The sequence below is a fragment of the Periplaneta americana genome, chromosome 17 (genome assembly GCF_040183065.1).
Source record: "Periplaneta americana isolate PAMFEO1 chromosome 17, P.americana_PAMFEO1_priV1, whole genome shotgun sequence".
In the NCBI taxonomy this organism is placed as follows: Eukaryota; Metazoa; Arthropoda; class Insecta; order Blattodea; family Blattidae; genus Periplaneta; species Periplaneta americana.
This window is the reverse complement of record NC_091133.1, coordinates 15,149,015-15,162,538: the sequence shown is the minus strand read 5'-3', so window position 1 is coordinate 15,162,538 and position 13,524 is coordinate 15,149,015. Positions and strand designations below refer to the sequence as shown.

Genomic DNA, 13,524 nt, shown 5'->3' with positions numbered 1-13,524 from the left:
AATGAGTCTTGTAAAATCGCCCTGGTTTAGCTGATATTCACTTTACAGCTTAGAGTAACCAACCAGGAAATCAGCCTAACTGAGGTTCGAACATTGCCCGAACGCAACCTCGGATCAGCAGAGAAACGCACTACCACCTGAGCTACGCCTATAGCCAAATGCAAAATAAGTATATCTTACGATTTACATGAATAGATGCCTGTGAACTGTAATTACTTGGGAACTATAGCCTTCAATAAGGATAATAATTCTACAGAAAACCTTAGTACACCTAACGGTAGTCTTACAAGGGCATGCGATGATTATTTCTTTATGTACACAGTGTGAAATGTGACATTAAGATATATTAATCATATGAGGAGACAAAGAGGAAGGCAGAAAATAGGAAAGATTGGAGAAAGCTGGATTTGCAGTGAAATACCTGTCCTTGGGGAGAAAACTGAATGAATATATGAATTTTGCTTCCTTTTGGAGATGAACACTATTTTATATGAAACATTTCATAGCGTGTTTTGGGAAAACTATTGAATTAATTACCAATATGGTCAGTAAATTTAAAAGAGCAGTGTATTATGATGATACATGATTGAAAGAATTTTAGTTTTATTCTTTAATTAATGCATTCATTCATATCTGGGTAGTGTTGTGCCCAAGGGCATGTCTTTCACTGCAAATCCAGCATTCTCCAGTCTTTCCTATTTTCTGCCTTACTCTTAGTCTCCGCATATGATCCACAAAACTTAATATCGTCTGTCATCTTATATCTTCTTCTGCCCCGAATTCTTCTTCCGTTCACCATTCCTTCCAGTGCATCCTTCAGTAGGCAGTTTCTTCTCAACCAGTGACCCAGCCAATTCCTTTTCCTCTTCCTGATCAGTTTCAGCGTCATTCTTTCTTCACCCACTCTTTCCAACAGAGCTTCGTTTCTTATTCTGTCTTTGCCCATTTCACACACTCAATCCTTCATAGGCCTATCCACATTTCAAATACTTCTAGTCGCTTCTCTTCACTTCGTTGTAATGTCCATGTTTCTGCCACATGCAGTGCTACACTCCACACAAAGCACTTCACTAGTCTCTTCCTTAATTCTTCCTCCAGAGGTCCGCAGAAGATGGTCGTATTTCTATTAAAAGCTTCCTTTGCCATTGCTATTCTCATTTTGATTTCTTGGCCGCAGCTCATGTTACTGCTTATAGTACACCCCAAGTATTTGAAGCTATCCAGAAAAAAAGACTTTTATTTCAAGATTTCACTAACAAAATGCAAAAAAAAAAATAATAATAATTAAAATACAAACAATTAATTGTTTATATATCAGTATCTTTCGTTTAGAGTGGGTTTAAATCACATTTTCGAAAATGCCTCTCTGAATGTCAAGGCAGCGATTCGCACGGGTGTGAACCGCACGTGTAGCATTTCGCAGGTTCATACGTTTGTTCCTTATTGTCGCAGCGGCATCCAGAATGCGTTGAAGTAATCTTCTCGTGTTTGTAGCTAACCTGATACACGATATCTTTCACCTACTCCTAGATACAGCAACGTTGTTATGGCAACAAACATGCCTAGCGCTCCATTCACTGTGAAGCGTTTCGAAAATGTGTAGTGACTCCGTAATTATGTGATCCCATTAATTTATTTACATTTTTCGTTCAAAATAACCTCAGGAATCACCTCCATAAACCGGGGCAGAACTTCATAAATCACTCTGTATACTTAGATCTAGTGAGAGAGATTTTGAGTTCAGTGTCCCCACCATACCTTATCAGAAACATTCAGAATTGTTATCGTGGTCACATCTGTTGTCAAGGATCGATAATAGAAAAAAAGACGGATCTGAACACAGAATATTGCTTTAATTCCATTCACAGATAAAGTGATAATTAAATGACATGCAGTGAGCCTACTACATAGATATTATTATTGGCTATACTATCTCATTAGGTGAAAGGCGAACTTAGAATTTTTCACTCTAAAGTAAATCGCCCTTGGAAGAGACTGAACCCGCGGTATTTCGATCCAGATACTTATACGGTAACCACTACACTACTGAGGACAAAAATACGATATAAATAACCGTGAACTTCATATCCATAGTTACATATTACCGTACTCCACAAAAGTTAAAAAAATAATAATAATATTAAACTGCACCCTGTGTGCATTCAAGCAATTATGATTTACCGAAAGTGACTAATAAGAAATAATTATATAGGCCTAAGTTATACGTTTGAAACTTCTGACTTATTATTTCTAAAGACATCCTCGTATCTTCGTGATAAATTTACGAACTAAGCATCGGTCGTCCATTTGCTGTGCAATTCAGTAAGCATGTCCAAATCACACACAGAAGTGCCATATTCCGGATTTGGACCGCTGCGCTGATTCCAAACAAGGCAGAAGCTCGGCTGCTGATCGACCTCCGCTGGATACGAGGATTGAGAAATCTTGTAACTTTAATTTGAATACGCCTACATCCACCGCTCGGCTGCGTCAGGAGTACCGCCGAAAATGTTTCGTGTATAAATCAAGGTATATGAAGTGTAATGAAGACGTGAGGCAGTATAAATATAGTATTTAGTGGACTGTTTCATGTGACATGACAATTATTAATTAAAGGAATTGAAGAATGTTCTGTTTGTTGTTACTTAATTTAGAAGAATGTTCTGTGTTTGTTCTTATTTAATTTAGAAGAATGTTCCGTGTTTGTTGTTACTTAATTTAGAAAAATATTCTGTGTTTGTTGTTACTTAATTTAAAAGAATGTTCTGTGTTTGTTGTTATTTAATTTAGAAGAATGTTCCGTGTTTGTTGTTACTTGATTTAGAAAAATGTTGTGTTTGTTGTTACTTAATTTAAAATAATGTTCTGTGTTTGTTGTTATTTAATTTAGAAGATTGTTCTGTGTGTGTTGTTACTTAATTTAGAAGAATGTTCTGTGTTTGTTGTTATTTAATTTGGAAGAATGTTCTGTGTTTGTTGTTACTTAATTTGGAAGAATGTTCTGTGTCTGTTGTTACTTAATTTGGAAGAATGTTCTGTGTCTATTGTTACATAATTTGGAAGAACGTTCTGTGTTTGTTGTTACTTAATTTGGAAAAATGTTCTGTGTTTGTTGTTACTTAATTTGGAAGAATGTTCTGTGTTTGTTGTTTGTTACTTAATTTGGAAGAATGTTCTGTGTTTGTTGTTACTTAATTTGGAAGAATGTTCTGTGTCTGTTGTTACTTAATTTGGAAGAATGTTCTGTGTTTGTTGTTACTTAATTTTGAAGAATGTTCTGTGTTTGTTGTTACTTAATTTGGAAGAATGTTCTGTGTTTGTTACTTAATTTAGAAGAATGTTCTGTGTTTGTTGTCACTTAATTTGGAAGAAAGTTCTGTGTTTGTTGTTACTTAATTTGGAAGAATGTTCTGTGTTTGTTGTTACTTAATTTAGAAGAATGTTCTGTGTTTGTTGTTACTTAATTTAGAAGAATGTTCTGTGTATGTTGTTACTTAATTTAGAAGAATGTTCCGTGTTTGTTGTTACTTAATTTAGAAGAATATTCTGTATTTGTTGTTACTTAATTTAGAAGAATGTTCTGTGTTTGTTGTTACTTAATTTGGAAGAATGTTCTGTGTCTGTTGTTATTTAATTTAGAAGAATGTTCTGTGTTTGTTGTTACTTAATTTAGAAGAATGTTCTGTGTTTGTTGTTAATTTAGAAGAATGTTCTGTGTTTGTTGTTACTTAATTTAGAAGAATGTTCTGTGTTTGTTGTTACTTAATTTAAAAGAATGTTCTGTGTTTTTTGTTATTTAATTTAGAAGAATGTTCCGTGTTTGTTGTTACTTAATTTGGAAGAATGTTCTGTGTTTGTTGTTACTTAATTTAAAAGAATGTTCAGTGTTTGTTGTTACTTAATTTAGAAGAATATTCTGTGTTTGTTATTACTTAATTAATAAGAATGTTCTGTGTTTGTTTTATTTAATTTAGAAGAATGTTCCGTGTTTGTTACTTAATTTAGACGAATGTTCTGTGTTTGTTGTTATTTAATTTAGAAGAATGTTCTGTGTTTGCTATTTAATTTAGAAGAATGTTCTGTGTTTGTTGTTACTTAATTTGGAAGATTGTTCTGTGTCTGTTGTTACTTAATTTGGAAGAATATTCTATGTCTGTTGTTACTTAATTTGGAAGAATGTTCTGTGTTTGTTGTTACTTAATTTGGAAGAATGTTCTGTGTTTGTTGTTACTTAACTTGGAAGAATGTTCTGTGTTTGTTGTTACTTAATTTAGAATAATGTTCTGTGTTTGTTGTTACTTAATTTGGAAGAATGTTCTGTGTTTGTTGTTACTTAATTTGGAAGAATGTTCTGTGTCTGTTGTTACTTAATTTGGAAGAATGTTCTGTGTTTGTTGTTACTTAATTTTGAAGAATGTTCTGTGTTTGTTGTTACTTAATTTGGAAGAATGTTCTGTGTTTGTTACTTAATTTAGAAGAATGTTCTGTGTCTGTTGTCACTTAATTTGGAAGAAAGTTCTGTGTTTGTTGTTACTTAATTTGGAAGAATGTTCTGTGTTTGTTGTTACTTAATTTGGAAGAATGTTCTGTGTTTGTTACTTAATTTAGAAGAATGTTCTGTGTTTGTTGTCACTTAATTTGGAAGAAAGTTCTGTGTTTGTTGTTACTTAATTTGGAAGAATGTTCTGTGTTTGTTACTTAATTTAGAAGAATGTCCTGTGTTTGTTGTTACTTAATTTAGAAGAATGTTCTGTGTATGTTGTTACTTAATTTAGAAGAATGTTCCGTGTTTGTTGTTACTTAATTTAGAAGAATATTCTGTGTTTGTTGTTACTTAATTTAGAAGAATGTTCTGTGTTTGTTACTTAATTTGGAAGAATGTTCTGTGTCTGTTGTTATTTAATTTAGAAGAATGTTCTGTGTTTGTTGTTACTTAATTTAGAAGAATGTTCTGTGTTTGTTGTTACTTAATTTAAAAGAATGTTCTATGTGTTTTGTTATTTAATTTAGAAGAATGTTCCGTGTTTGTTGTTACTTAATTTGGAAGAATGTTCTGTGTTTGTTGTTACTTAATTTAAAAGAATGTTCAGTGTTTGTTGTTACTTAATTTAGAAGAATATTCAGTGTTTGTTATTACTTAATTAATAAGAATGTTCTGTGTTTGTTTTATTTAATTTAGAAGAATATTCCGTGTTTGTTACTTAATTTAGACGAATGTTCTGTGTTTGTTGTTATTTAATTTAGAAGAATGTTCTGTGTTTGTTATTTAATTTAGAAGAATGTTCTGTGTTTGTTGTTATTTAATTTGGAAAAATGTTCTGTGTTTGTTGTTACTTAATTTGGAAGAATATTCTATGTCTGTTGTTACTTAATTTGGAAGAATGTTCTGTGTTTGTTGTTACTTAATTTGGAAGAATGTTCTGTGTTTGTTGTTACTTAATTTGGAAGAATGTTCTGTGTTTGTTGTTACTTAATTTGGAAGAATATTCTATGTCTGGTGTTACTTAATTTGGAAGAATGTTCTGTGTTTGTTGTTACTTAATTTGGAAGAATGTTCCGTGTTTGTTGTTACTTAATTTAGAAGAATGTTCAGTGTTTGTTGTTATTTAATTTAGAAGAATGTTCTGTGTTTGTTATTTAATTTAGAAGAATGTTCTGTGTTTGTTGTTACTTAATTTAGAAGAATGTTCTGTGTCTGTTGTTACTTAATTTAGAAGAATGTTCTGTGTTTGTTGTTACTTAATTTAGAATAATGTTCCGTGTTTGTTGTTACTTAATTTAGAAGAATGTTCTGTGTTTGTTGTTACTTAATTTGGAAGAATGTTCTGTGTCTGTTGTTACTTAATTTGGAAGAATGTTCTGTGTTTGTTGTTACTTAATTTGGAAGAATGTTCTGTGTTTGTTGTTACTTAATTTAGAAGAATATTCTTTGTTTGTTGTTACTTAATTTAGAATAATGTTCCGTGTTTGTTGTTACTTAATTTAGAAGAATGTTCTGTGTTTGTTGTTACTTAATTTGGAAGAATGTTCTGTGTCTGTTGTTACTTAATTTGAAAGAATGTTCTGTGTTTGTTGTTACTTAATTTGGAAGAATGTTCTGTGTTTGTTGTTACTTAATTTGGAAGAATGTTCTGTGTTTGTTGTTACTTAATTTAGAAGAATGTTCTGTGTCTGTTGTTACTTAATTTGGAAGAATGGTCTGTGTCTGTTGTTACTTAATTTGGAAGAATGTTCTGTGTCTGTTGTTACTTAATTTGGAAGAATGTTCTGTGTTTGTTGTTACTGAATTTGGAAGAATGTTCTGTGTCTGTTGTTACTTAATTTGGAAGAATGTTCTGTGTCTGTTGTTACTTAATTTGGAAGAATGTTCTGTGTTTGTTGTTACTTAATTTGGAAGAATGTTCTGTGTTTGTTGTTATTTAATTTAGAAGAATGTTCTGTGTTTGTTGTTACTTAATTTGGAAGAATGTTCTGTGTTTGTTGTTACTTAATTTGGAAGAATGTTCTGTGTCTGTTGTTACTTAATTTGGAAGAATGTTCTGTGTTTGTTGTTACTTAATTTTGAAGAATGTTCTGTGTTTGTTGTTACTTAATTTGGAAGAATGTTCTGTGTTTGTTGTTACTTAATTTAGAAGAATGTTCTGTGTTTGTTGTTACTTAATTTGGAAGAATGTTCTGTGTCTGTTGTTACTTAATTTGGAAGAATGTTCTGTGTTTGTTGTTACTTAATTTGGAAGAATGTTCTGTGTTTGTTGTTACTTAATTTAGAAGAATATTCTTTGTTTGTTGTTACTTAATTTAGAATAATGTTCCGTGTTTGTTGTTACTTAATTTAGAAGAATGTTCTGTGTTTGTTGTTACTTAATTTGGAAGAATGTTCTGTGTCTGTTGTTACTTAATTTGAAAGAATGTTCTGTGTTTGTTGTTACTTAATTTGGAAGAATGTTCTGTGTTTGTTGTTACTTAATTTGGAAGAATGTTCTGTGTTTGTTGTTACTTAATTTAGAAGAATGTTCTGTGTCTGTTGTTACTTAATTTGGAAGAATGGTCTGTGTCTGTTGTTACTTAATTTGGAAGAATGTTCTGTGTCTGTTGTTACTTAATTTGGAAGAATGTTCTGTGTTTGTTGTTACTGAATTTGGAAGAATGTTCTGTGTCTGTTGTTACTTAATTTGGAAGAATGTTCTGTGTCTGTTGTTACTTAATTTGGAAGAATGTTCTGTGTTTGTTGTTACTTAATTTGGAAGAATGTTCTGTGTTTGTTGTTATTTAATTTAGAAGAATGTTCTGTGTTTGTTGTTACTTAATTTGGAAGAATGTTCTGTGTTTGTTGTTACTTAATTTGGAAGAATGTTCTGTGTCTGTTGTTACTTAATTTGGAAGAATGTTCTGTGTTTGTTGTTACTTAATTTTGAAGAATGTTCTGTGTTTGTTGTTACTTAATTTGGAAGAATGTTCTGTGTTTGTTGTTACTTAATTTAGAAGAATGTTCTGTGTTTGTTGTTACTTAATTTGGAAGATTGTTCTGTGTTTGTTGTTACTTAATTTGGAAAAATGTTCTGTGTTTGTTGTTACTTAATTTGGAAGAGTGTTCTGTGTTTGTTGTTACTTAATTTGGAAGAATGTTCTGTGTTTGTTGTTACTTAATTTGGAAGTATGTTCTGTGTTTGTTGTTACTTAATTTGGAAGAATGTTCTGTGTTTGTTGTTACTTAATTTAGAAGAATGTTCTGTGTTGTTATTTCATTCGCAGTTAAATAAAAGTTACGTTCATGTCTGAAAAATAGCACAAGGTTGAAACAAACTTTGTGTACCGAGTGTTTTATCTGAGTACGACGTCTGAACATTACGTGCAAAGGCACTCATCCTTCAAGAGTTGTTACAGTGTCACAATCCCAAACGCTTCTGGCGTGTGTTTTCTCTGAAGGAAATAATGACTTATTCTTGTAAAATGGGCATCAGTATTGCGCTGTTTATGACCTTGTAAGCCGTTAAAGTTATGTGAACTCGATGTAATAACTTTGACTGGAAAGCTACTTGGAACAATAAAAACGTGTGTGGCCTGCTGTGTATAGCCTATTCATGATGTATGCCTTTGTCAGTTTGAATAATATTGATCATTTTACAGCCGCTAACTATTGAAAATATACGAAGTTTTTAAGTGTAGAAAACTTCGCAAGTATTGTAATATATTATGTGTACATTTTTAAAGATATAATTATTATTTATTTACTAATATTCAATGTGCTGTACAACAGCCAGGGGCCAATAACAGTTCAGAACATGACAATACCATTACAAGAAAAATATAATAATGATATAAATTTTAAAAAAAGTACATAGGAATAATTATTATTAAAATAATGGCAATTTAAAATATGACAACTGAAAGTGAAAGATGAAATCTTACAAATGAATATAATACAAATGATAAAAAAGAAAACGAGAATAATGATATAATACATTATCTAAACAAAATACATAAATAATAACAACTGACATACAACTCCAAAAGTATATACTACACATTAAATAGATCCAAGTTCAATCCATGCAAATTAGCATATTTTATACATCTGCAGACCGGAGAGAGAGAGATTTAGAATTTCTATTATAAAAAAAAATTATGAAATCTTAAGCCCTTAGCAGGAATAAGAAGACTGATATTGCTTAAGAAGGATTCACAATCAATATCACTCTTAATGACTTTACAAAAAAATAAATAATCAAGATCTTGACGTCCGACAAATAAAGTACAGCAATTAAAATATTTGCAGGTAATCTCATATTTATAATCATCAGAATTAGGTAAAAATCTATAAGAACAGAAATAAATAAATTTGAACCTTTCGCCTTCAGTCCACATCCTTTCTATTTACACCAACTTCAATACGACAGTCAACTTAGGACCCCTTACACCTTTCTGACCTTTTTGATTTTTTGATGATTTTAAAGTTTGATATGTAATATTTTCATGTGACTTTCTGTTAAAATATGCACATTTAACCTAAGAGTCTTATTGTTAAACAAGTATTCACCTTTGAGTCATTATACAGTTTGTTGATCGTTTGCGATCTCTAGCTGTCATGAATGATTATAATATGACATTAAATATGCATATTTATCATACAACTACCTTTTGTTGCTGTATTTTTAGTGTACCTTTTCAGAAAATGTTTCTAGTGTATTTATAAACTTCCATTAATTGTCTGTAGAATTTCAATATGCATTATGCAATTATGTACAGATCTCTTTATGGTCTGAAGATGCCCAAAATGGGCGAAAACTTTCACAAGTAAAATATTAAAATGTGTTAACAAACATACTTCTGGGTTAACATTAAAATAAGTCAAGAAAGGAAACAAAACTAAAATTATATTATTTCTTCATTAGAAATAAATACATTTTCTATGGCTATTCTCCAATTTAGCCGAGTCAGTGGAAGTAATGGAGATCTATACTAGATGTTATTCAAATTTGGATCTAACCAATATATAGTATAAAATTAATAGACACATAGGAGTAGAAAAAGAATAAGTTATAGATCTAACTAGCCCAAGCATTCTTAATGAATGGGTATAAATACATTGCACATGGTCAAGGAAATATTGTTTAGAAACAAGTAAGACACCAAGATCTCTAATACAATCTTTCCTAGTAATTATGACATTATTAAGAGAATAATTAAATTTTAGGGAAGTAGTTTTCCGTAAGAAGAAAATGACAAACGTTTTGGATTGATTAATTTTCGTTCCATTGTCAACAGACCATAGTGCAATTGAATTAATATCCTTTTGAAGAGTTTGAAAATCAGCCAAACTATTAATTTTACGAAAGATTTTAAAGTCATCCGCAAATAAAAGGCAGCTAGAATTTATTATTTTACTTATGTTATTTATAAATAATAATTAAATATTATTATTGTTATTATTATTATTACTATTATTATTATTATTACTTACTTACTTACTTACTTAGTGGCTTTTAAGGAACCCGGAGGTTCATTGCCGCCCTCACATAAGCCCGCCATAGGTCCCTATCCTGAGCAAGATTAATCCAGTCTCTATCATCATATCCCACCTCCCTCAAATCCATTTTAATATTATCTTGCTATCTACGTCTCGGCCTCCCCAAAGGTCTTTTTCCCTCCGGCGTCTCAACTAACACTCTATATGCATTTCTGGATTCGCCCATACGTGCTACATGCCCTGCCCATCTCTAATGTCTGGATTTAATGTTCCTAATTATGTCAGGTGAAGAAAACAATGCGTGCAGTTCTGTGATGTGCAACTTTCTCCATTCTCCTGTAACTTCATCCCTCTTAGCCCCAAATATTTTCCTAAGAATCTTTTTGTCAAACACCCTTAACCTATGTTCCTCTCTCAAAGTGACAGTCCAAGTTTCACAACTATAAAGAACAACCGGTAATATAACTGTTTTATAAATTCTAACTTTCATATTTTTTGACAGTAGACTGGATGATAAAAGCTTCACAACCGAATAATAACAGGCATTTCCCATATTTATTCTGTGTTTAATTTCCTCCCGAGTGTCATTTATATTTGTTACTGTTGCTCCCAGATATTTGAATTTTTCCACCTCTTCAAAGGATAGTAGTAATAATAATAATAATAATAATAATAATAATAATAATAATAATACTTACTTACTGACAAATAGCTTTTAAGGAACCCGAAGGTTCATTGCCGCCCTCACATAAGCCCGCCAGCGGTCCCTATCCTGTGCAAGATTAATCCATTCTCTATCATCATACCCCACCTCCCTCAAATCCATTTTTATATTATCCTCCCATCTACGTCTCGGCCTCCCTAAAGGTCTTTTTCCCTCCGGTCTCCCAACTAACACTCTATATGCATTTCTGGATTCGCCCATACGTGCTACATGCCCTGCCCATCTCAAACGTCTGGATTTAATGTTCCTAATTATGTCAGGTGAAGAATACAATGCGTGCAGTTCTGCGTTGTGTAACTTTCTCCATTCTCCTGTAACTTCATCCCGCTTAGCCCCAAATATTTTCCTAAGCACCTTATAATAATAATAATAATAATAATAATAATAATAATTATTATTATTATTATTATTATTATTATTGTTATTGATTTAATACTAATCGTAACTAAACAATTACCATTTCATTTTACTACGTAATTAAAAAATTTTTTTCCAACAGTGAAAAGTCGTAAAGGTAATACACATTAGGCTATTGAACTTACTTCGCTGTATGAAATATTTCCGACACTTCCATGCTAAAAAGTGATCTTTACTTCCAGTCGCTGTTTATTTTGATGTTATTTTATTATTCGTTATAAGCCGTGGCTAGCGATGAAATTAGAGATAGTTATGTTCAGCGTTCATGAACTGAAACACGTTACGCTTTTAATTGCAATTCTTGGAAATATGTTAAAACACATACTGCTGTATTCGTCTGCAGGGAAGAGCACAGAAGTACATACAGTATCTGTCCGTATGGTTATTTTCCATATTTATGATGTCTGCTGCGCTAGTAGCTATACTATACTCGTTATTGCTACTTTTTATGCTGACTGTACTGAAAGCTGCAGTTGTTGTACCCAATCCGGCTCTCTTTTGATCTCGTGTTTTCGTATCTGCTTTAGGGGACATTTTTAAGAATCTTAATCTCGTTACCCGGGTGAGAAACGAGTGTTGTGTGAAACTCCATGAGCTTGCTGTCAATAACTTTCTTACTTTTAAACGCTGACAAGCTTGAATACTGAAAAAGTTGCCACTAGTCGCGTCCATATTTGGTTGCTACTGACAACAGTCACGTTTCCCACGGAAAGCTGTTTTTCAACTGTTTTATGGTTGTAATAAAATGTGTTGCGCGAAGAGGTTTCGCTAGCTGAGACGAACTTAGATAATTTGCCAAATTTGTAACTTGCTTCCCCCGCGGACGCAAGCTGTCCTCTTATTTAGGCTGTTGCAATGAAGAACTAGGACTAGCCTCCAGAAGTTCAGAGTTCTATTGAATTCTTAAAACTAGATTTAAATGTTTTACTTGAGTTTTCTCTCCTTATGTTGGTTTGACATACGTACTACAGGGACATCATTTTATTTTTACGAACATTTTTAATATTAATCTGGCTATACCTCTGGATCAACCCCGTTTCCTACCACCTTCCGCGACTGGAGTTCGATGATACTGGCGTAATATACAAACAAATCATTCACTAGGTATAGGAGGGAAGAAAAGTAGTTCATCCATTTACGTAAACTAGGAAATATCGCGCTTTTGAGTTTGATAATTTCCATTAGGTTTTTGTTTAATCAAAATACAGTACAGTATTAACAGTGAGTGTTTTTACTCACGAACTGAGCTGTCCATGTAGACGTATTCATTATGCAGTGTATATTATACAGTCTACAGCATATTAGCGTTCAATATAGAGAATGAAGTGAAATTGAAAAATAAGCATAATATAGATATTTAAACACATTTTTCAAAATAGTGGCCGTTCATTTCGATACAGGCTTCAGTTCTAATGTGCATATTATCGCACTATAGACTATTGTACCTAATCCCAATTACTAGTTTCGTCCTTCGTACTAGTAACTCATGTTGAAATAATTCTGTACCTACTCTATAAAAGAGTACCTTACGTACTGTAAATTCAATCTTCACTTCTGCCTGATCCGAAAAGATAAAATTACTCAGACATATTATCTACTGTTTGTCCAAGTGGTTATGTCGTAGGGTCGTAGAAAGGGAGGAAATCACGTGACAGTTAATTACTTAACGAGGCCCTTTTACTTAAGTTATTTTAAACAGTCGTATAATATTACGTACAAGTCCAATTCCTAACAAAAATTAATGTTCTCAGAATAGACAGCCCAGCCACTACATGGCGAATAAAAGCTGGTGGGGGAAACCGGGATACGACGTAGGCAAATGGACGACAATACCTGTGCGAAAATGATTCAATATTGAAAGCTCTTTCGTCACTGGAAAACGCGAACATATTTTTGGAACATACTGTTTACTATGACTGTAAGGCTACTATTACTGTATATGCGGTCTTGGATCTATGTGGAGGACGGTTGAACTTCGTTAGTAGAAGGGGTGGGAGTGAAGTACATTCAAAAACTCAGGTACAATAAAAATTGAAGTAAAAATAAAATTATGTCCCTGTACTTGTACACTACTCGTTTCGTATCGTTTTCCGTCTTACTCTAGCCACTCTTCGAAACCGACATCAATCTATTCCTTATCATAGAACGTCTTTGTACTCATCCTCCTACACTGTAGAAATACCTCGTCTCTGGAATTCGTTATCTAATGTCGTCAGGGACTGCGGGACTTTATCACAATTCAAAATTAAATTGGAAAATTTGATAGATAAATACAATATAATATTTGTTTACTCAGTCAAATGACAAATCAATGTAAAATAATGACTTATATTATATGGTCATTAAGTTTTATACACATAAATTACATATTGCAAACGTTTTCGCCCATTCAGGCATCTTCAGGTATAATTATACA

At 32.2% G+C, this 13,524-nt stretch overlaps 1 protein-coding gene across 1 annotated transcript in view; it reads right to left on the bottom strand.

Annotated features, from left to right (window-relative positions):
- Positions 1-13,524, bottom strand: part of LOC138692733 (diuretic hormone class 2-like) — a 142,165-nt gene that overhangs the window by 97,063 nt on the left and 31,578 nt on the right. The gene's annotated exons all lie outside the window — the stretch shown is intronic.